Source organism: Tyto alba, unplaced genomic scaffold, assembly GCF_018691265.1.
Source record: "Tyto alba isolate M040663 unplaced genomic scaffold, T.alba_DEE_v4.0 Super-Scaffold_18, whole genome shotgun sequence".
Taxonomy (NCBI): domain Eukaryota; kingdom Metazoa; phylum Chordata; class Aves; order Strigiformes; family Tytonidae; genus Tyto; species Tyto alba.
In genome coordinates, this window is record NW_024881280.1 from 22,206,114 (window position 1) to 22,228,547 (window position 22,434).

Consider the following 22,434-nt stretch of genomic DNA (forward strand, 5'->3'; position numbering starts at 1 on the left):
TCATATATGTAGAATAATTACACTTATTTCTCTTCAGAAGAATAATCTGTTTAATATTTCATTATTAAACCTTTTTAGATACATGTTGTTTATGCAAATACTTCAAAACGGAAAAATTCAAAAAAATAAATACAAAAAAAATCACCAAAAAATCGTCACATAAAGGAAAATGGGATGTGAAAAAAATATCTTTATATTTATTCTCTTATTATGTTCTGCTCCTTCCATCTTTTGACCTACCCCTGAAAAGTACATTGAACTTTGCATTATTCTCTTCCATGTTTCCATACAAGTTATTACTTATCTCTTTTCACATCTTAAACGATACCTTCAACATCATGCAACTTTCTTCTATTCCTCATTCTCAAAAACGTTTTTTTTTTGTCTTCCCTCATTGTTTTCCTAACTTATCCTTCCTTTTTTCAGCCTGGATGTTTGTTTCTTCCTCATCTGTCTCAGCCACTTCATTGGGCCAACAAGAGCCCGAACGTCCCCAAAGACCCATGCTAAGAGCTGTACCTAAGATACTGGTATTTTTGTGTATGTTGGCTTTAGTTGTTCTGTGAAGCAGAAAGATTACTTCAGGTCCCCACTAATCAAGCGGAAAATGGATGACATGAGCAAGATGTGAAAAGCTCATTGGTAGCCCCTGGAGAAGTATTGCATTCAAAGTTGACAAATTGCAGGGGATTTAAAGAGTGCATGATAGGGCAAGCAAATGATCTTGCTTTCAGCAAAGTTATTCATCAGAACATTTATCCTTTCAGGAAGGCAGGTTATTTAGACAATAATTATGAGTATTGTGTATGTGCACAATTGTACAGTGTTATTTGCTACACATGGAAAAAGCTACACTGAAGTAGCCAGTTAATCAAGAGTTAACCTCAGTTCTGGCATTTCAGAAGCGAGCATCTTCATTTACTCCCCTTTCCCCTGAAACAGTATGTTAACATTTTTCATTACAAGATCATGTGTGCTTTATTTCACAGCATTCCTTCTCCACACAGTATCCAGAGAACAGCCAATCAATATATTTTTTTTATCTTTGTTCATTATGTGTGCCAATCCCTTGTTTACTGGATACTGTTCAAACCTTTCCCTGAAAACAGAATTTTGAGTAACCATCATGGGGATTTTCTGTAGTATTCAATGTTAAAAGAACCAAGGGTTTAATAAACAATGATTTAATGTATTCTTGCAGGAGTATTTTCTTCATGCTTCGTGGGGAAACTAAGGCATGAAGAAATTAAGGTTAAAAGTACCCACAAATTTTGCATGCCTATTTGAGACGTACCAGACTTTACCTTTAGAATATTTATCATTCATAAATTCATAGCATTTAATGCCAAGCCCAGGAGGTATTTTTATGTCATTTAATTGGTCTTTTGAATATCAGGGATCATTGATTTCACCCCTTGTCCCTGTATTAAGTCCAGAAATTTATGTTTGTTTAAACCTGCTTTCCAGAAAGTTATCTAGGTCTGATGTAAAAATTCCAAGAGATGGGGAGACCACTGTTTCCCTTTGATGGTTTGTTCTAGTGATCCAAGTTACCCTTAATCAACCAGATTAAAAAGTCTTTCATATCCCATATTTTGTGTCAATTTATTGAGGGACAATAAGAATCAGTAGCAACACAAAACTATTCCATTCCTGGTACTTGATTTATCTTGTTCAGAATTAGCACATGTATCTCTCTAGATCTTTACTGAGTAGGCATATCCTCAAGGTTTTTTATAATCTAAACAGAATAAGTTCTTTCACTACATGCCTTTTTCTCTAGTGCTTGCATTACTGGTACGGCTCTTTTCCACATCTCTGGGTTTTTAACATCCTTTTGTTTTAGAATGTGAACACGGATGCATATGCATTTTTTATATCTTTGTTTCTCAGTGTCATATGTAAAGTAAAATCACCTTAATTGCTTCCTGGAGATATTTACTATTTTTCTGTGTATGCACCAAAAGTTTGCATTTTCGCAGTTTTTCCACAGCATTATACTGTCCTCTTGTATCAAAGTCCCAGATCTTTTTCAGAGTCAGTGCTTTCCAGAATATAGTTACCTTTTCTGTAAGTGTCACCTGTGTTTGTTGTTCTTTGTTGGAGAATTTCACATTCAGTTTTATTAAGACACTTGATTTGAACAGACCTAGCTATCAAGTGGCCCGGAACACTGTTTTGTCATCGCTATTTACTGACTTCCTTTTTTGTTCATGAACATTACTAGCTGTGCCTATCTGGTTCCAAGTAATTGAGGATACATTGAGTAAGAGTATGCCTAGTACTGATACCTGTGCAACTTTACTAGTTTTCTAGTATTACTCAGTGACAATTGTCTCTTGGAACATAGGGGTTTGGTGGTTTTTTAACTGTCAGCCCATTCTGAGCCCACCTAAGAATTTTTTTTCTTGATGGTACGTAGTGATATTTTTTTAAATCAGCCTGTTGTGTCTGACAAGTCAAAGACTAACAAATCTCCGTACAACATTTGCTTCTAATCTCATCAAAGAAGGGAATCAGATTTGTTTGGCAAGACTTATTTTACACAAAAACATGTTGACTGGGAGTAATTATATTCTTCCATTAAAATCTGTATTAATTGAATCCAGTGTTTTCACTTATTTGGCCTAGTTCTAATCCCACTAGTCTTTTTTTTTTTAATATCCACACATTATTAGTGCTCTTCCAGTCTTTGGGAATGTCCTAGTATTTTAAGATTGATTAACAGGGATCTTCTCTAACAACCCTATGACACTTAAAGTGAAAATTGTCTGAATCTGTAAATGTAAAACTTATCTCTTCTTGCGTTCCAATAAACTGAAAATTGCTTATTAATTCTACATAAACTTAACTGTGTCATCCTGTTTTTTCCAAAGACAGACCAACTTATGTACTGAACACTCCTGGGGGGGTTTACATTACAATTTATGGTATCAGTCTTCCAAACTTGGAACACGCTTATGCACTCACAGTTCCTCTCATAATCAGGAATTGCTACTATCTGTAGTCCTGCCGATGATGTGTTTTTCCTTGATGCCTTTAGCTACTCTTATCAACTAACATGATGTCGAAACTTCTGCCTTTTAAGATGTATTTCTAATTTTTTTCTCTGTAGTTTTGTGACTTTTTATCATATGTTTTGTTTATTTACTTTCTGCATGAAAAAGGAATTCTACTTTCACTTGATTGTGAGATCAGATTTTTTTTTTATACCCAGCCTTAAAGGACTCCTCAGTTTTCTGTCATATTCTTCTATCCTTTTTCCTCCCAATTTTGAAGTACTTTGTATACTTGTTTGAGTGTTTCTGTGCATGTAAAGATTCTGGTTGTTTTTTCCCATGTGGAATTCCATCAGTTTATTATCATTTGTCTCTAAGTATTTATCAGTCTCCAGTATAGTCATTAACGTCTCTTGTGTTATAATGAGATTGTTTACCTCATGCCCATAAATAACATATGGTTTTTGAAAGTATATAATACTAATTTATAATTGTCCATACAAGACTCCCAGAATACATGTCCTAAACTGAAGTCCCCTGTAGTATCATTATTTTCCTTTCCAAAGATTATAGATAACGTGCTGAAGAAAAATTTGCCCTAGTTAATTTTCTGGCCAACAAGTCTTTCTTAAGTTATGTTAGTTAGCATATTGGCCTCTACATATTCCAGTCCTGTGTTACTGACCACTCCAAAAGGAATAATGGCGGGGGGGGAGGGGTTAGAGGTATCCGGTTCCCTTACTGCCTCTCTTATCCTTCCTGTTATTCAGAGATTTTGACATGCCACTTGTCCACCAGGTTTTATTATGCTGGTTATATAAAATTTATTCCCATCAATGAGAGTTTCCTCTTGCTGCTTACCCAGATTCATAGGATCAATACCTAAACAATTGAAGGGATTCTTTTCATTATATTCTTTGCCACATTGGTTCAACTTGCTCGTTAGGTGCTGAATTTGAGCATGTACCTCATTTGCCTTCCAAATAACCTCCCCTTGTGTTGCTGATTTAATATCCTGGCTGCTCCAGCTAGTTTCCAACTGAGAAGATTAGCCTCCTACTTGTGTGGTGTAGGCTGTGCTGTTCATACAGTCCCTTTTTTCACTGATGTGCTGTTTCACGGATCGAAATCTGCTTCTTTTCATGATGGGCAGGAAATGCTGGAAATAAACTTTCTCACTTGTGATAACTGGATAGCCACTTACACTTTGATTTTCCTCTTAATTGTTTTCAGTGCAGTTGAAGCCTTCAGTAATTTCATCTGAGGTCTAATGTGGAGGCATTATACAGCATTTATGTTCTGTCTCCCATTGACTTCAGTTGCAGCTGTGAGTGCACAGTACTTCTGCAGATTAGACATGAGGTATTTATCTTGCACAGTCAGAAAATGAGTAACATACTATGAGTCGTTCTGAAATCTTTCAGCTAATTCATGCTAAGGTGCCTTGACCAAAGGACACATAGATTCCATGACTGCTGAGCAGCATTCAGCTACATTAAATATGAAGTGTATTTGCTCTCCTACTGCCATTCACATTCCAATGGCTGCAACAAAAGAAATGGAAATAAACAGGTAACAGACGCTTTCAGTGGGCAGGGATGATTCATGCCCAGGTACAGGTCCACCCTGTGCAACAATTAGAAGTCTGGAAAAAAAATGATCATGCAGTTAAAAGTAGCATCACGATGCATGTGTACTGGTCACCTTACCTCTGGCATTTCCTAATATCTCTGTACTTGACTTCATGACCTTATTAATGTCCTGCCAAGGAAGGGCCTCACTCACCCAGAATTAGCTGCCACTTCTCGGGGTTCCATTTATAGTCAATACAGAGAGAGGGACATATCACCATAGCGAAGTTCTTCTTCCGTAAAGTTAAATGCAGAAGATAGATGAAATCTTCTTTGGAAGTGCTTGGTTCACTTAAACTTTAGGGGGCTAAAGGCGGGGGGATAAATGGCGTTATTTCTCTCTGCGTAGTATCTGTGGGTGTAATTATACACATAGGTCTGTGTGGAAAGGTACACTCACAGGCGGGTTTGGGTGTGTGTGGCCCTACGCACCCATATATATATAGTGTTAACATGTAGCTGTACATAATACTGTGTTTCTCCTCCATATACAGCACTTCAAAATAAATTTTAAATAGAGCCTCAGGTGTGTCAAATTTGCATTTCTGAACTGAGCTACTGAATTTGGACTATGTCTTAATTTGTTTTGTTAGTCACTGATGAGAACTAGCAGTCCTGTCCCCCAGATCATCTCAGTAAAAATGTTATGTGTATGGCAATGATACCCAGGTGACTCTCGTTGGTAAAGTGTGGCTCCCTCCACTTTGAATGAGCAGAGAGCTTCTCAAAATGTGATGTGTTTAATGGGCTTCTGTCAAAAGCTTGGTAACACATTGAACAGTGAGAGGTTGTCTGACTTCTGTCCTTCATTGTTTATAATGAAGCAGGGTAAGGATGTGTTCCCTGAAAATCCAGGCGTATGTTTATTTTTTTTCCTTAATCAGTTGCTAATGATACATACTTTTTTAAGATGCATGTTTGGGAGATTAGGCTAACCTTGAGTCACGTTCCCTAATACTGTCCTTCCCTTTCTTGTACGTAAAAATATTAAGTGTAAAGCCATTACTTACCTTCTTAACAAAATGTCCTTCATAAAATTAAATTCCTAAAATGCATGCTAGTATAGGAGATTTTTCTAGTCAATACTCTTGATTTAATGTTTGTTCCTTAGTAGTGTTACTTATTTTCTTCCTGTGGAATAATATCTGCAAAATGTGTATATTACAATTATGCTGTAGGAAATATTATGAATGGCTAGTTTAAATTACTGGATTCTTTTGCAAACTTTTGAAAAGTTATTTTTTTAAAATAATAATTTGGTTTGGTGCAGTAATCATTAAATAGCAAGATACTTTTATTATCAAATATACTTTGAATTTGTTGATCAATACTTACTTACTGTGGTTTTTTTACTTAGCTGTGAAGTTTATTGTAGATACCAGCAGATAGTTTCAGTGTTTGTAGCAACAAATATTTCAATCTAAATGCTAAATTGCAATAATGATGATGTTATTCATAGCTAATAGGAAACAATTATTCCTGACCATGGTTCTCTAAAATGTGAGGGTTCCAAAAAAAAATCTTAAAAATAATATAACTGTAAAAGAAGAATTTTGAGGAGAGTTGGACAAGCAAAGGGGCTAGCTAGTAACTCAGTCGAAAGAGTGGTTACCTAGAGTTGAAAAAACATTGCTGGTTTCAGACTCCGAGCTAGCAGTTTATCTAGGAGAGATAGAAGTTTTGGTTTATATAAAACGGTTTATTTTCAGAGAAACTGTCAATTCAACTTCAATGTGGTTGATGCAAAAAGTAAGACTTTTTCTGGAATGTTATATATCACCTAGATGCTAGATAAAGTTCTCAGAATTCTTCAGAATATCACAGTGCAGTAAATTAAAAAGAAATCTAATTTTAATAATATGTTGTATTTTAAATTTATGTCACACCATGAAGCCTCAGCAGACAGTCTGAGTATTAAATAATGCTTCTTTGACTGTAGAAGTATCATTTTCTTGAAGCCTGAAAAATTAATTAATCTTTGTAGGAAATAAGAAGTTCATTAATTCTTGCCAACAGTGACAACTTGTTAGTGACTAGACCAGAAAGAAACCTCTTGCCCCTACTGAATTTACTGGGACGACTTTTATTGACTTCAGTGGGAGCAGTGTTGGGTTCTGTGTAATTAAGTCCAGTGAACTGTAAATATTCCTATGACATAATTTTGACAGTTACCATTCATCTTTAATTATTTACATTTCATAAGTTATCATTAACTCTTTGCTAGAAGATTTTGTTTGGTATTTTGAAAAACCATGGCCTATTGATGGCTTCTCCATTCGGCTGCTGTTAATATAATCCTAAGAGCTGGTATGAATTAGTACTTTCTCAAGAGGTGCAGCATAACTGGATTTCCATCTTTGAGAAATGGTGGGACTTCAGTGTATCTTTGCAAATCGTGAACTGAGACTGGCTACCAGCTTCACTGAAAATCAGTATATTTTGGAGCTGAACTTGCGGATTACTTAATTTTGTGAGTACGTTCTTTTGTAGTATTTGATTTTAGTGTACAGGTTATTAATTTTGTTAACTGTGGTTCTGGAATTAAATTTGGGGAATATCTTTTGTAGAAAACAGTTAAATTTTACCAGTTGCCAGGATTCTGGGCAAAGTGTGAAACAATATTGGTATGAATGAAATGGTGATAATATATAGGTTTTAATGTAAAAATCAAAACTCGGTCATATTATGGAATACAGAAAGAATGTGATTTGAGGAAAAAAATCTTGATTTCTTAATATTTAACTTTAACTTGTATTCTCAAAAGTTTTTCCTGCTGCTTTGACCTCTAGCAGTAGTAGTGGTGGATTTCACCCAAGGCTGTTGATAATTTACTCACCCAAAACAGCTTCTTCTAAACAGTGTCTCTAGGATGTAGTTCCTCCCTCCAAGGGGAGTGGTCTTTTGTTAGATTATGTAAATCGAGAAACTCATTCATTACCACTGCATTGCTAATTCCTGCCTTAACCTGCAGAACCAGGAATCCCAGAGTGCTTTGCCTGCATACAGCAAACATGAGAAACCACTGTTCCTGCATTTACTTTAGTTTCTTGGGGGAAGTGACTGAAAGGAGATTCAAATCAGCGGGAGATTTGTTTGTCAAATTTTGCAAATCAGGCTACAGAAAATGGAGTTTTACAACCCCCATTCAGCAGTCCAAGATATCAAACTCACTTTAGTTTTCAATATAACGTTCATACCAACTCTTTCAGTCTTAATTTTGATTGATTACTTACCAGCAGAAGTTTATACTGAAATCTTTCCTTTGTCCTCTTTATCCCTTGCTCACCTTTTCATTCTTTCCATGTCAATTATTAACACTGTGACGTTACTTGTTGCTGCAGTAACTTTGTTTCAGTGCAGCTGTTGCCAGGTGAATTTTCTTGAGCATTTGATTGTCACATTTACAAAGATTTTATGAGATCGGAAGTTTTGTTCTGGGCAGTAGTCTTCAACTTAACATTCTCAGGGAACTGGCCTGAGCTGTCTCTGGATATTTTATTTGAAAACAAAAAACAAAGGGAAATGCACTGTGTGTCGGTTCTAAGTTATGTACAGTAGGTTTTGTTAGCAAGGTAGATAGCAAGACACTGAAATATATTGGATTAAATTCGCTGGGGCATATTTGCTGTGGCCCTGGTGCAGTAGAGGTTCAGGAGGGGCTCAGCAGACAGGATGTGTCCAATTCACGTGTTAATTTGGATCTTCTGAGGTATGTTTTTCAGCTGGGAAGCGTGGCTGTAATTCGATGGTGAGCCCAGCAACGCTGCGTGTTACCAGACTGTGACTGTTGCAAGACCCAAGACCAAAGTCCAGGCGCTTTCAGCTCTGACAGCATGCCAGTGGCCACACAGTACACACCCTAGGGTGCTTTGCTGCTCTTAGGGTAGGGGCTGGCGGTTAATTCTGCAGAGACACACTTCCAGTCATGGCCAGTTCACAGGCTTGAACTGGTCATCCCAACTGCAGGATTTAGGCAGCAGTTTTTCAACTGCATATATGTAGTTTGAAAGTTTCCAGGAGTATGTCTTGGCCGAGGTGAAACAATGTTCACTATCATTTTCTGCTTCAAGTTCCTGCTTGTTTTGTGGTAGTTTCTGCCATGGAAACCCATGCAGAACACCATCTGTGAAGAACTTCCTGATTCATATCCTGAATAGTTAGTATCTTTCCACATTGGATACAAACCCCTCTTCAGTTCTCTTCATAAGGCAGAGGAGCCCTGTGGTGTCCATCGCTCAAATTAGTTCCTCTTTGGCACAGTCTGAATGTTAATTTTCCATTGGTAGACCAAAGCAGAGTGAGACCACAACTAAACCACTTTCCCCCTCTCACCAACTCCCCGCCCCCCTCTCCCCACCCCCCCCCACCCCCAACTCATTCATGGATGACAAACAAAAGGCAAAGAGCCAAGTTTTGCCTTCCAGGGGAAAACCCAGTGTAACAGCCTGAAAACACTACAAGGATAGAGAGAAGCAGATGGAGAAATAAGGGAAGAATTAAAAGCAAATGAAAAGCCGTTGCTTAAAAACATTCCCTCTTTCTTTTTCCCATCTTTTTTAGCATTCTCCCAAAAGTAAAAAACTGACATCTAGACTCAGCTTCTCTGTTTCTTTTATAGCATGCTGTGGATTCCTGCTAATAGATGGGAGGATGCGTGTACAAGGATCCATGTCAATTTTCTTGCTATAATGACATGGGTTTTTTCTTTTGAATCTGAAGTGGGAACAGAGAAGTACATTGTTTTGCTTTATTTTGAAATAAAAAAGTAATGTATCCTGCAGTATATCTTTCTTAAAACATAGCTGCCATGGGAATATGATACACTTTTGCCCATCTCTATTACTGAAACTTTTTGGCTAGTTGATTTCTTTACATGGCCCTTAAAATGTTGGTAGCTCCTGTTAATTGCCCCAGTGCCTACTGATGAGCGCAGAACTGATTGTCAAGCTTCCCTTCTTAAAGCTCAGAGAACAAGCTGCTTATGATGACCCAACAGAGACATAAGGGAGGTCTATGAAAGGGAGAGTATTCAGCTAGCCTTAATCCTTGTTTTCAGTAAGGCAGTGTCTTTAAGTGCAGACTAATTAGTGAATAGACATGGTTGTAGCTTCGTGTAGACATGTCTTTTGTTGGCTTGAGATGAACTGAGCAGCTAATAGAAATGGTTTAAAATCTCTGCTTTGCTTTTCTGTTAATGCACTTTAATAGGGTGTGGAGATGAGAAAATATAAATCAAAGCAGGAGCAAAAGTAAATACAAACCATCTAACTACCTATGTTGATATTAGCATTTAGATATTAGCAGCTATGCTTGTGGCTCCCATTCATGGAAGTCTGGTCCCGTGCTTCTGAAATAACTATTCATTTTATAACCCTTGACATATATCAATAGTTGAAAAGCATGCATTTTTTTTTCCTGTTACAGTAATGTATTATGCAAGCATTACTTTGCATTTAAATAGTATATTAAAGTCATCAATCACAAAGCAATCGATCAAGATAAACATAGGTCTCCCATTTTAGTGCTAGGGAAACCGAATTCCAAGAAGTGAATTTCCTTAAGAATTGATGGCATACCTGAAACTAGAACCTAACTCTCTACAGGGATGGCCCCCCTCTTTAATCATTTGTTTATCACACATAAAATTTCCCAACAGGCGGGAATAACTGTCTGCACATTCCAAAAAGTCATTTATGGTAAAATTGAATGCAAGGAAAGGCATATGGGGAAACTGAGTTAATGATGAATGACATCTAGTCATAGTCACCTGAAAGAGAACGCACTCCTTAAAGATCAGCAAGACATTTGAAATATAGTGAAAGGGTTGAAAAAAAAAAAAAGGTGGGTTTTTTTTCTGGTTGTATTTCCCCTATTATTTGCATATTGCTTGACCTTGACACAATGCAGATAGGAAGCAGACCTAGCAACTTACTGTTCTACTCATTTTCTAAAATGAACCATAAATTCCAGTGATATTCAATAACAGTACCTTGGTTATTGAAGCTCATAACCTTTTTGCTGCCTTTATCACCTGTATTATCGATAGGAGATAATTACTGCAAAGCAGCTGGCTGTTGGTTTTAGAGAGCATCAATTGTTCTCCTGTCCCAGCTGTTGGCTAATAAGGACAGTCAACACATCTGTTTCAACAGCTGGTAATTAACAAAAGCCTAATTGCTGCAACTCTTTTAACAACAAATCTATGAAAGAGAAGGGATGTGGAGGAATATTATTTACTCTGTGCTCTGCACTTTCTGTGACCAGTTTCTTTTTTCTTTTTCTTTTTCTACTTTGAACACCACTGCCTTTGTCTGACACATTGAATGGCAGGAGAACACAATATGGTAATCCAGAGCTTAAGTTTTTCAGATCTTTGTTGGTGTTTCTTATTGCAACATTTCTTTGCTAAGTTGCAAGATAAAATGGATCAAAAGCATTTTGTGGAGTTTCATACAACAGCTACAATCCACAGCAGTATGCCTATGCAATAGAGCTGCCAATCCATCAGCCTCTAAAAGAAAGTAATAGGTTTCCCGGCTTGTGCATGAGTTTAATAGCCCTACACCCCTTCCCCAAAAAAGGTGTCATCATTCTGAAAGTGGTGATTATTTGAAGAATTTTATTACTGCTGTTGAGATCCTTCACAAACTTTGTTGCAGTGTTTTTTCCTTCCTCTGAAGAAACCTTCATATGTTGTTGGTCAGTTTAAAAGTAAATGCTGGGTGGCACCTTGCACTGCACCAATATGTCGCCATTTCATCATTACAGGATTGAGGAGGCTTCTGCACAATGCTTGTCAAAATATCTACATTTATAGTATCAGTCAGCAAACAAAAAATCAACGACGTTTCTCTTAATTACACTTATGTGTGTTATCCTTGTGTACAGCACACATGTAATTGGAATACTCATCACTAAATAGAGAGAGTGCATGTATACAAATACAGGGAAATGTTAATCACATTGAAGTCAACAGTGAACTTCTGTTGGCCTTGATGGGTCAGGATTTTCCCAAAAAAATCAATTTTTCTTAAAAGCTGGAAACAAATTTGGCATTCATTATGCTACCCGTGAAAAGGAAGTGTTTGAGTATTAATGGAACTATTGCCTGAAATACTATGCATGTCAGACATGTATTGCAGACTGTAAAAATTTAAAAGAAATAGCATTTAAAGTGGTATTTGAAGCGGTCAACTGATGATGAAAACATTCTGATTCCTTGCTAAAAGTTAGTGAAGATCACTTGATTAAACTTGTCTCACTAACATTTTGGTTGGCAAAAATTTCTGTACACTTTCTTAATTGTCTGCTGGGTATGTTGAAAGGTATATAAGAAATTCTACCCAAGTGCTTGCCATTGAAAGAATACAAATTGCATAATTAAAAATATTCTGGCAAGACAAGTTCAGTTCAACAAGTGTTCAAGTGAAGAAATATATAATAGGTGCAGTTAAAAAGTATAAAATATGCTTTGAACAAATCAAAACAAGAGCATTGGCTAAGATTCTAACTAAGTAACAGAGAAGTTTTATCAGGATGTGATTTTTGTACACATCAATCTTTGGTGATTGAAATGGTTTCTTTTGTTTTGCACAAATAAGAGGAGAGAAATACACCTTCTGCATTAGATTGTACTGTGGACAATTGCTGGAGCATTTGATAGTTGACACAAATGTTTATCTTTTCAGTGGGTTATTTTGTTTCATTTTGCAAGTTATGATTTTAAAGAAAATGACCGTGGGTAACATATCACTATTCTCATTCCCTTCCCTTCCTCTTCCTTCCTTTGAAGATTACAAGAATTATCAAATATGCAGCAACTACCTTGTTCTCCGGTTGAAATGTAGTTGAGTCTGCGTGAGCTGCAACAGAAATGTAAACATGTTCTGCAACTATGTACCAAAACTTTGGTAGGAAGTGAAAAGAATGCTTTTGCCCAAGGCAAAGATCTAATGGAATCTAAACGATTATATATGCAGTAGGGGAAAATATGATTAACTCATATAAAATCTACTACATAGATTTTTAGCAGAAAGGACCAGAAATCTTTAGTATTGGAACATACTTTTTGAGTCCTGAGTGAAGGTAACTCACCTATATCAATAGGTCTCATCCAACAGTATAGCATCCATAACAATCCATGGAGGCGTCCATCCCCTGCTGATTCAATAGGAAGGTGCCATCTATTGAATCCTCTCCTGTACTTTTTCCATCAGACAGATGGTTCCTATAAAGGCTTAAGTGTATGTTCTCATGGACACCTCTATTTGCTTTTTGTACTTTAATTTTAAACCTTTAGTCTGAGTTCTACTTGGGTGGAAAATGTTGCAGCAAGATTGTGGAGAAAGCAAGATTCAGGGAGTTGTTCTGGTCAAAATCAGCACCAGCCATTCAGACTCAGTGTGATTGATCCCTTTTACACATCTAGAATTGCACAGATTGAGAAACTGTTTTAAATTATCTATTGAGGATCCTCTCATCACAGGAGGCATGGTGGTAGCTTGTTCGCAGTGTCTCAGAAATTCATGGTCACACCAGTTGCACAAGCGGGTCAAGGCAGTGAAGCCTGCAGCCAGCCTCAGGAGCAGGTGTGCAGCTTTATCTTTTTCACAAAAGTGCTAGGCACAACATTAATCCAGCCCTCATTGTCTTGCTGTGTTGTCTGATCAGAACTTCAGATATCAAAGTAGTACTAACGGGCTTCCCAGATTCAAAGTTGGTTTGAAAATGTCTTTATAGTTAAGGTCTGGACATGTCAATGTGGGACATATAGTCATGGATTCTTTCTTATTCCGAATTTTCCTGCTAACAGATACATTTATTCAATAATGATGTATTCTTTTAAGTGTAACGGTTGCTGTTGAACTCAGCACTTTGATTCTGAATTTCTGTGTGTATGAAAATACTAGATAAATTTGAGTGGTTATACCTGCTAGTAATTCATTTTCCATAAGGTGAAGACCACAAAGTGAAGTACTAAAAATTAACTCAAGCTCTTCCCTGCCTTTCCTTCCAAATCCTGGAAGAGTTATGGACCAAAGCAGTCTCACTGAAGTCATTGGAACAATTCGTTTTTATAATCCTGTACAGACTCATGGCTTTTATGAAGGATTTGTAGTTTAATTCTGATAGTGAGATTAGTGCCTTCTGCAGAAGTACTGCCTGTCAAGAGGTAACAGTCATTCTGTCTCTTCGCATGAAAGGTTATAATTTGGAATATATTATCACTTAGCATCAGCTATAAGCTTTGGAGCGTAAATTGTTAACTCCTTTTTTGCTCAAGTTACTGCCATACATGCTTTTCTTCTGCCCCTTTTATGAAGCATGAATGATTCCAGTGTACTTTTTTTCTTACAGAAAAAAGACTTGTGAAACATTACAGAGTGTCTCAGTTGGGCTAAGTGTCTCAATTGGACTGGTGTCACCCTGAAATCAGATATAAGGAAATGTAATAAGTGAGTGTCTCATATCAGAGAAGCCAAAGGGTAACCAAGTGTGAATGGCAATGGAAGGGCATGGTCAAAGGTCAAAGACAAGGACTTTACTATAAGGAGGAGTCTGCAATAGAGGTTGAGTAGTGAAATAAGGTTAGGAAGATTTACCCAAGCAAGAATTACTCCTGCATCCTTGGACTGGAGCTGTGGACAACACCTGTTGAACAGTCAGGAGTGCCTCACCAGCCTACTGGAAGCAAGAGAAGCAAATTGTCAGTCAAAGTCATATATAGATGAGGTTTATCCATCTTGATCAAGTTTAATAAGCCCTTATTAGTTGACAAGACCAACTATCTGTACCTACTTCAGTAAATAAAATAGAATCAGGGCCTGGGATTGCACAGTGACATGCAATCATCTATTCTTTTTGTTAAAAAAGCTCCCTGCCATGGTTTTAACCCGCTCTCCCAGACAAGGCCTTTGTATGATAATGTGTACCAGGGCCTATTCCCCTTTGATGATCTGGTGTTAGCAGCCCTTCCTTTTAGGGATGGACAGAAGAGAGCTTTTGACATGGTAACGCAAGGCGGCTTGTGCCAGTAGGTCTCAGGGCTGGAGCACGGTTTCTGGCTGGTTCTTTTTTGCAATAGAGGAGTGACTGCTGAGGTCAGTTTGGGTTCTGTTAGCAGAGCCTGAAAATGTACCAGATGGAGAGCCCTGAAAGCACACAGTTTCTGGCTGCAGCACAGATAAAACATGTCTGGCTGTAACACGAACTTTCTTCTGTTCTTCTGCCAGTTCAGTTCTGCCCCAAACTGGATAGGACACTTTTGGGGCTGAGGGGAACATTGTTTTTATTGAATAGGGTCTTTGTTACTGCAGAGCTTCCGAGACAACATTACAATACTACCTTTTGAATCCTGTGCTGATGACGTGCTGTTTGTGGCAGGTACAAACTTGATATCATAAGTGGCCAAAGTCATTTGCCTGGACAACGGGTTTATCATGGGTACTAACATTTGAAGTTTTCCCAGAGTAATCTGCAAGTAGGACTCAGACACCACCTGGAAGGCTTCTTCAGCTCACTCCAGCCTACATGGTCATGTCCTTCTTGATTTCCCCTAAGGAGATTGCCAGTAGAGTTTATGATAAAGTGTAATAGTCTTCATAGTACGTGTGAAGCAAATCAGATCTCTCAGAGTTGAGGGAAACATGCTTGTTATTGAAGTAGATCAGAGGGGTTTTTTCTTCTGTGTTTTAAGCTTATGTTTGATAACCTGGTCTGCTTTGGAAGGGATGTGTCTGTCAGACCGGTTACCTATAGAGCCATGAAGGGGAACATAAGAAGACTTTCCCCCATAAACAGTATACACCATACTCAAAACAATGCACTTTATTTTCCATTCAAATAAGACAAGTTTCTCTGTATTACCAATGTCTTTCCATTATTTGTTTGAAATTGCATTTTTCCAACTGATTTTTAGATCAGAAACAAAGTGTGATGTCACCAAGGCCAAACCTGAATTACAGAACATGGAGAAATGTGCCCTTTCCACATGCCCACAGCTGTAAACAGTCTTTAATCTGAGAAGTAAAGGAATTAACTTACTTTTGTTATTTTCATATAGATTCTAAAGCCATAGCTACTATGCAAAAATAACTGTTGTCAGTGGCTTTTTGCTTCTGTAATAAAACAGTCTTCTTGCTTGTTTTCTTTTGATTTTCTTTTCAGTGTGCATCATGGTTTAGTAGTGAGACAAGTATCTACCTATCCGTATATGGAGACCTAACTGCTGGCTATTTCAAATCACCTCCAGCTGGTGTTCTTAATAAAATCCCTCCTACTGAAAGGTCAGCATCTCTGCACATGACATTATTTATGTGCAAATCCCAGTCCAGCTATGAGTGTGTGTTCTGGAGCTGTCATCCTTGCACATTTTCAAGAGTCTTTTTTTTGTCACTAAAGTTATATATATCTTACCTGAGATAAGCTTTGTGATATCCTTAAGTAGTTATCCATATGCAGATAGTAGGTATGTATTATAGTACCTCTGGGTTTTTAGCTTTATACTCAAACAAATGGAAACAATAAATGAAATCTTGACCCTGTGAAGTCAATTACAGTTTTGGGTCAACCTCACAGGGGCAGAATTCCAAATTAGTCTTCCTCATTCCATGAATCATTCTTTAAAATAAAATGGTTCCATGTATTAGTCTCACATGCTCGTCATATGCCTTGGATGGTCCTTTGACTAGCTAATTTTTGCTGAAATTTCAATATACCATATGTTGCTTGGAAGTAATATAGGATATTAAAAAATAATACTGCACATGAACAAGAAACTTTGTATCAACGTCATACCTAGGGTTAGGTGAGCAAATTCTTAATTCCCACTAAAAAATACCATGAGCATTTCATATAGACGCTTTCATACATAATGTAATAACGGACTGGATCTGTCTGTAATACATCATCATTTGGGTACATCATTAGGTGAAAGTGCAAACTGCTTGTCAAATACTGCTGGCACAGTGCACTTCCCAGTGTGATGTGACCATGCAATACAAGAATGAGGCGTTCACATCTCAGGCATAATGTTTCACCTGGTATTCCTTCAAAATAATTAGTAGATACTAAGTTTGCTTTTATGTAATGAGATGAACCAGATACGTACCTACTCTGGGGAAAAATGCTATTGGATCCTTTTGTTTTCTCTGACAGAGTAGTAAAAATCTATTTAGTGTTTTGGTGTTTGTTTGTTTTTTTTTTTTTTCCTGATTGCACATTCTGCATAATATTTGCTGTGGCCTGTTGCTGTCATCCCAGTCACAACAGGACCTCTCAAATTAATGACCATACAAGGAATATTCATATGATATGATCATGCATTCTTACTGGGGAATTTGTTGTTGTGATGAAGACAAGGGTCCAAACCTCAGGTAGTGACATCTGAAAAGCTGCTTAAAAATATTGAATTATGGACAGCATAAAGACTGAGTTGGGAAAGGTGGCATTGGGTAGACTTGCAGCACAAAACTTCTTGAAAATGACAACTCCATTTTGGAATAAAAGGGAGATTATGGGGTTACCATTTCTAATTCCAGCAAGAGAAAACGTTAAGATAGCCTTTGTAAAGTAACTGAAAAAAATGCATCTATACATGCTAAAACACCAGTGTTGATGCACTTGCATCTTATATGTGAAAACCCTGATTTCAGCTCCCTGATCCAAGTTGGGCACCCTCAAACATTTTGATGGCTGGGCTGTGGAATTAGTCTCCTTTCCCACGATGCATCTTCTGTCTGGATCTGCTTTTTGCTTACTTAGCAATTTAATTAAAAATTATTTCTGCTAGTCACAGAGAGAGGACACAGACCAATGAAAGACACCAGAAACATGGGTAATTCACATGACTTCAGAGCAGGGAAGTATTCTTGCTGGTAGGAGTCTGCTCTGTCTAGAGTGAGTTAATGCCAGAGACTGGGACTTAGCATTAGGTTTCTGCAACCAAAAGTGAATAATCTAATCACCTGGATGGGGAGGAGTTCTCTTTTCTGTCAGAAATTCTGCCTGACATTCCTCAGAAATATTTCCATCTAAATCAGTGCATCTTCACAGGATGTTACTGCTCCAGGGAACCATGATTTTTATTTAAGAAAAAAAAAAAATCATTAATTGATATTTATTCTAATGAATAACAGTATTAGATTGTAGAGTAAAATATTATGGTTAATTGTTTGATCCAGGTGCAAACTCATAAGGGTCATGTATGCTGTTGAGATCCCATTCCTTTGTGCCCAGAGGGAATGTCAACCTGGGTGTGGTTGTGGTGATGTCTTCAGGGAAGCTGTAGTTTAAAGGCTGCTAGAGTTCCCACCACCACCACTGTTACCCTCAAATTCACACATAAAAACAACCCTCAGCTGGTTCTTTAGAGTAGTTTTTCTAGCTGTACTGATCCTCCACAGCAGCGCGGATACATCAGGGATTAGTAATACAGTTGCTTGATTTATTCTAAGTTAAGATAGGTTTAACATAAAACTGTTTCAATTAGAAAACAATGTGTCAAGAAACAACTTTTCAACTTTTCATTAATTTCTAATTATTTCAATTAGTATTCCAAAATTCTCTAACTCATATGTGACAGAAGTATTATTTGGTGAATATTTTAAACTACATTTCAAAATTCAACACAAAGTTTTAATTTTACATTTTAAATTTGGATTTATTATTGTTAATTATGTATTTCATGATGTGTCAATAATTTATAACATCTACTATAGTACAGCTCTAATTTTCACTTCTCATTTTTAAAATCAAGAGCAGCTGATACTTAAGTGCAATTTGAAATATTTTATCTAATTTTCTAGGTCAGTGTGTCCCCTGTTTATATTGTAATGAAACAGTTTTATACATTAGCGCCGTGATTTAAAAAAAAAACAAGGAGATCACTTAGTGTGTTGTTAGAGTGCTAGGCATTTTCAGTCCCCTTGTGTTAGCTGTAGTCTTTTTCTTGACCCTGAAAACCTCTGATCCCATAATTAATAAGACAAGTGCTTATATTTTCTACATCAAAGCATCACCTGCTTCTGTTGTTGGTGGAACGGTTTGATATGTTGACACTTTGATACAGAAAATAAGATGAGCTGTGGTAATCTGCACTAAGTAGCAGCTGCTAATGTAAAAGTAACAGAATGGTTAGAAGTTGGATGTCATAATGTGTCACAACATGACCTCCTCTATCATGCAGTATGTACTTCTCTTATTGACATGATATATAAAATGTAAAAGCATTAAAAATAGGGTAAGATAAAAATATTTCTTCAGTGGTTTTAAAACATTTTCCAGAATTTTCTTTTCTTGATTATTCATTCTAATTCAGAATGAAAGAAACCTTTGTTCCCCCTCCCAGTCTCCTGCTGCCCTGAGAAGACACCTGACCTCTTACTGTCCATCTGGCCTGCTAATATCAGCAGAAACATACTTCTACCCCACAAGAAATGGGGGCAATTTTCAGCTGTCCATTTGTGGCTATATTCCATTTCAGACTCCAGATAACATAGGACCAAAGGAGCAGAAAGACACCTTATTGCCATCTTTCCCCATTGTACAGCTTGAATGGACCTTTGAGACTCTCCAAACTTCTCATCCAGCCACCTTCTAATTCATAGTAATATGTTGGATCAGTAGAAAGCAAGCTGTTGGTAGCAACTATGACTGAGTTAAGGAATACTTGCATGTTAACAGGTATCTCAGTCAAGGCAGGAGAAAATGCATTGGGTGGGAAAGGTGTCAGTTCTAATTGGGTTAATTATAATCTCAATAAGAACAAAGTAAGAATAACTCTCCTACAAGAAGAATACTTATTAAGCAAGAAATTTATGTCTTAGAAAACAAGAGATATAGAGACAAATGAAAATTGCCAGAGATTAAGCTAAATCGGCCCTTGGAAAGGAAATTAAAACAAACAATAATGTAACGACTGAAATGAGAACAAGGAAAGAGGAAACGTGCCACTGCTCTGAAAATGGCATGGAGATCAAGGATAATCCGGATTAGGTCTGAAAGTGTGTGATTTTATTTTTTTTTCTCTCAGCATTTGGCAATGATGATGTTGAATATGAGAACAAAGGTTAAGAAAAGTGAATGTATGGAAATGGAGTAGTACATCCTAGCTGTTCCATAGGTTATTGTGCCCAGACTGGGATAATGGATGGCTTCCATCCCCAGTTCTGAAAGAGCTGGTACCTGAAATTGGAGGAATGGTAGTAAAGTTCTTTAATAAATCCTATGAGGCTGTATACAGTGTAATATGTCAAGGAATTAACAGAGGCAGCATCTATATTTAAAAGGGATAAAAAACAGAGTTCTGACAATTGTAGACTAGTTTTTATTGTGAGGCTTCAGAGTAAATTTGGAAGGAAAATGTTTTTAAAGCATGGATCCATCAACAGTGGATTGAAGTACAATTTTCACCCATGTAAAATCATGCAAGAATTCTTCTTTGGTATGATAACTGGTTATTTAGTCAGGGAAGCTTCTTTAAATATAAGTTGACACATAAGTTTATATGTGGTGGCATATGGAAAATTATTAATTACAGTGGAGATTGTGTATATTGTTATTTTACAAGCAGGCAAAAGCTTAATGTGGGAAATGCTAGTTGCTGTTAACTGGGTTCACCTAGCATCTCTTGTTTGGAAGGATGGACATGTTGAGCTCATGTCTGTCTGCAAAATGTCATGTACCCATGAAGGAGATGAGGGATTAGTCAAATGCAATAAGGAACTAGTTAGGAGAAAGGCAACAGCAAACAGCTTTGAAAGGAGAAATGTTAAGGTCCAAGGATTTCACTAGTGGGATTCCTCTCCAATTTCTCACCAATTGGTGCTGAACCAGTTTTCTTTAATGCTGTCATTGAGAACCTTTGGCATGAAGAGCAACAGCGTACCAACGAAATTGCTTGATGACGCAGAACTGGGAGATGTTATTGATACAAAGTGGAGATACTATCAATATGAAGTTCAAGCTATCTTGCAGAAAGATTGGAATGGCTTCAAGTACTGGAAAAATGAAAGCAGTGGGGTGGAATTCAATGGTACCAAGTGTAAGGTATCTTCATTTCAGGGTGAATAAGAATTTCTACGGGTACCTGTGTAATACCAGTGGTCAGAAAAACAGACAGATACCAGAGGGTGACAGTGAGCAGTCCTACCAAGTAAGGTGTTTCCACTGGAGACCAGACGTACCGCTAGCAGAGTACTGTTAGGGATGGGGTTGAATTGACAAGGAGAATGGAGAGACTGCTTGCTGAGAGGTAACAGAAAAGGTTGGTTGTTTAGCCTCTGTAAGGAAGGAAAAATATATGCTCTCTATAAATATGGTCAGGTGGAAATATATATGCTCTCTATAAAAACATGGAAAAAAATCAGTAAAAAGATAAAGCTATGAAGCTTTATTACTCAAGTTCATTGAATGTTTTTTTTCCTTTTGTTGGATGTTGAAAAGCATTTAAAAAGCCACCTAACTCACAGGGATCCTGACAGCATAGGATGCTTACCTCTTCAAATTTAGATTAGAATTGAGGGCTCTCATGTTTTTCTTAGAGGAATTGGGAAAAGATGAAAACTAGTTTTACTCTCTGTTTTCCTTTGCTTAAGTCTTGTATTCTTCCAGCCTTTGAGTTAAGAAAACACACAGATTGTTCATTTAAACATTTTGAAACAAAAGCAACAGCAAAAGGATTAGTAATGAGATTTTCTTAGTCAAGATCTGGCTATTTTAAGTTTGATAGGTAGCAATTAACTTTTAGATTTAATTGGAAAATGTAAATTTTCAACACGTAACTGTTTGCTAAAATATAAAATGGGAGAAGTGTAGAAACAAGAATTCTCTTTTGCAGAGAAGTGGGGTGGAAGAGGAGAAGGGAGAAGGATCTATCCACATTAAACCAAATATGAATGCGTAAGAACTTGTGGGCAAAACAAAATTGTGAGGAGACCATATCCCAGTGATCAGGATTCCCCTTCAGGGTTAAACAGGAACTTCACTGAGGATGACCCCTATCCCAAAGTGGTGACTGACCTCACCTCTAAATTGACCTTTTTAGGGAAAACCTCTACCAGAGAAACCTGAGTGTAACTAGTTTTCTTCTTGTTGCTCCTTCTTTACCCTACTCTCCAAAAAAATTTAATCAAAAATGATCCATTTCTGTGAAGAGTTCTGATTTCCACAGCTTGACATTTTCCAAAGGAATAATATTTTGTTAAAAAGTTCCCAAGCAGCTATTGTTATTACTAGAGGTGAGCTCATGTAGGATTTTTGCCATGTGCTCTATGGATGGATTTCAATATACATTATAGGAGTCTTCCAAATGTTTAATAGTAGTGCAGGCACCATTGTTTTAGTTAGCAATTTAACTTTTTGATGGGCACTGTTTTCCTTTCCTTCTAGTGAAGGAAGACATCTCTCTTTTGGGAGGATATCTGAGTCATTTATTTCTGTTTAACATTCTTCAGGCCTGTGAATGATGGGTCATTTTGTTGCACGGCTGCATGCTGTGCACAAAACTCTTGTGCTTGAATTTTTTGTTGCTCTCATGCAGCTCCCTAGAGTCAACCCCACTGCAAGCTACTGAGGAGGTTAGCAACTGTCTACTTTTCTTCCCTTCAATTTTTGTAGCTGTTTTTTTTTTATTACTTTTATTTTTTCTAAATCCAAAGCACCTGATTCTGCTGTTATTTTTACTGGTGCAAACCCAGATGCAAACCCAGTCAAATCAGTGCAGTTTTCACTGCTGAAAAACTGATATAAATAAAAGTCTTCAAACTCTAGTGCCTTCTGACTTTTGTCCTGAAAAGCAAGTGGAA

General features: G+C 37.2%; 1 protein-coding gene across 2 annotated transcripts in view; it reads left to right on the top strand.

Moving 5' to 3' along the window:
- The window catches only part of MIPOL1 (mirror-image polydactyly 1), a 192,089-nt gene that overhangs the window by 112,944 nt on the left and 56,711 nt on the right, over positions 1-22,434 (top strand). The gene's annotated exons all lie outside the window — the stretch shown is intronic.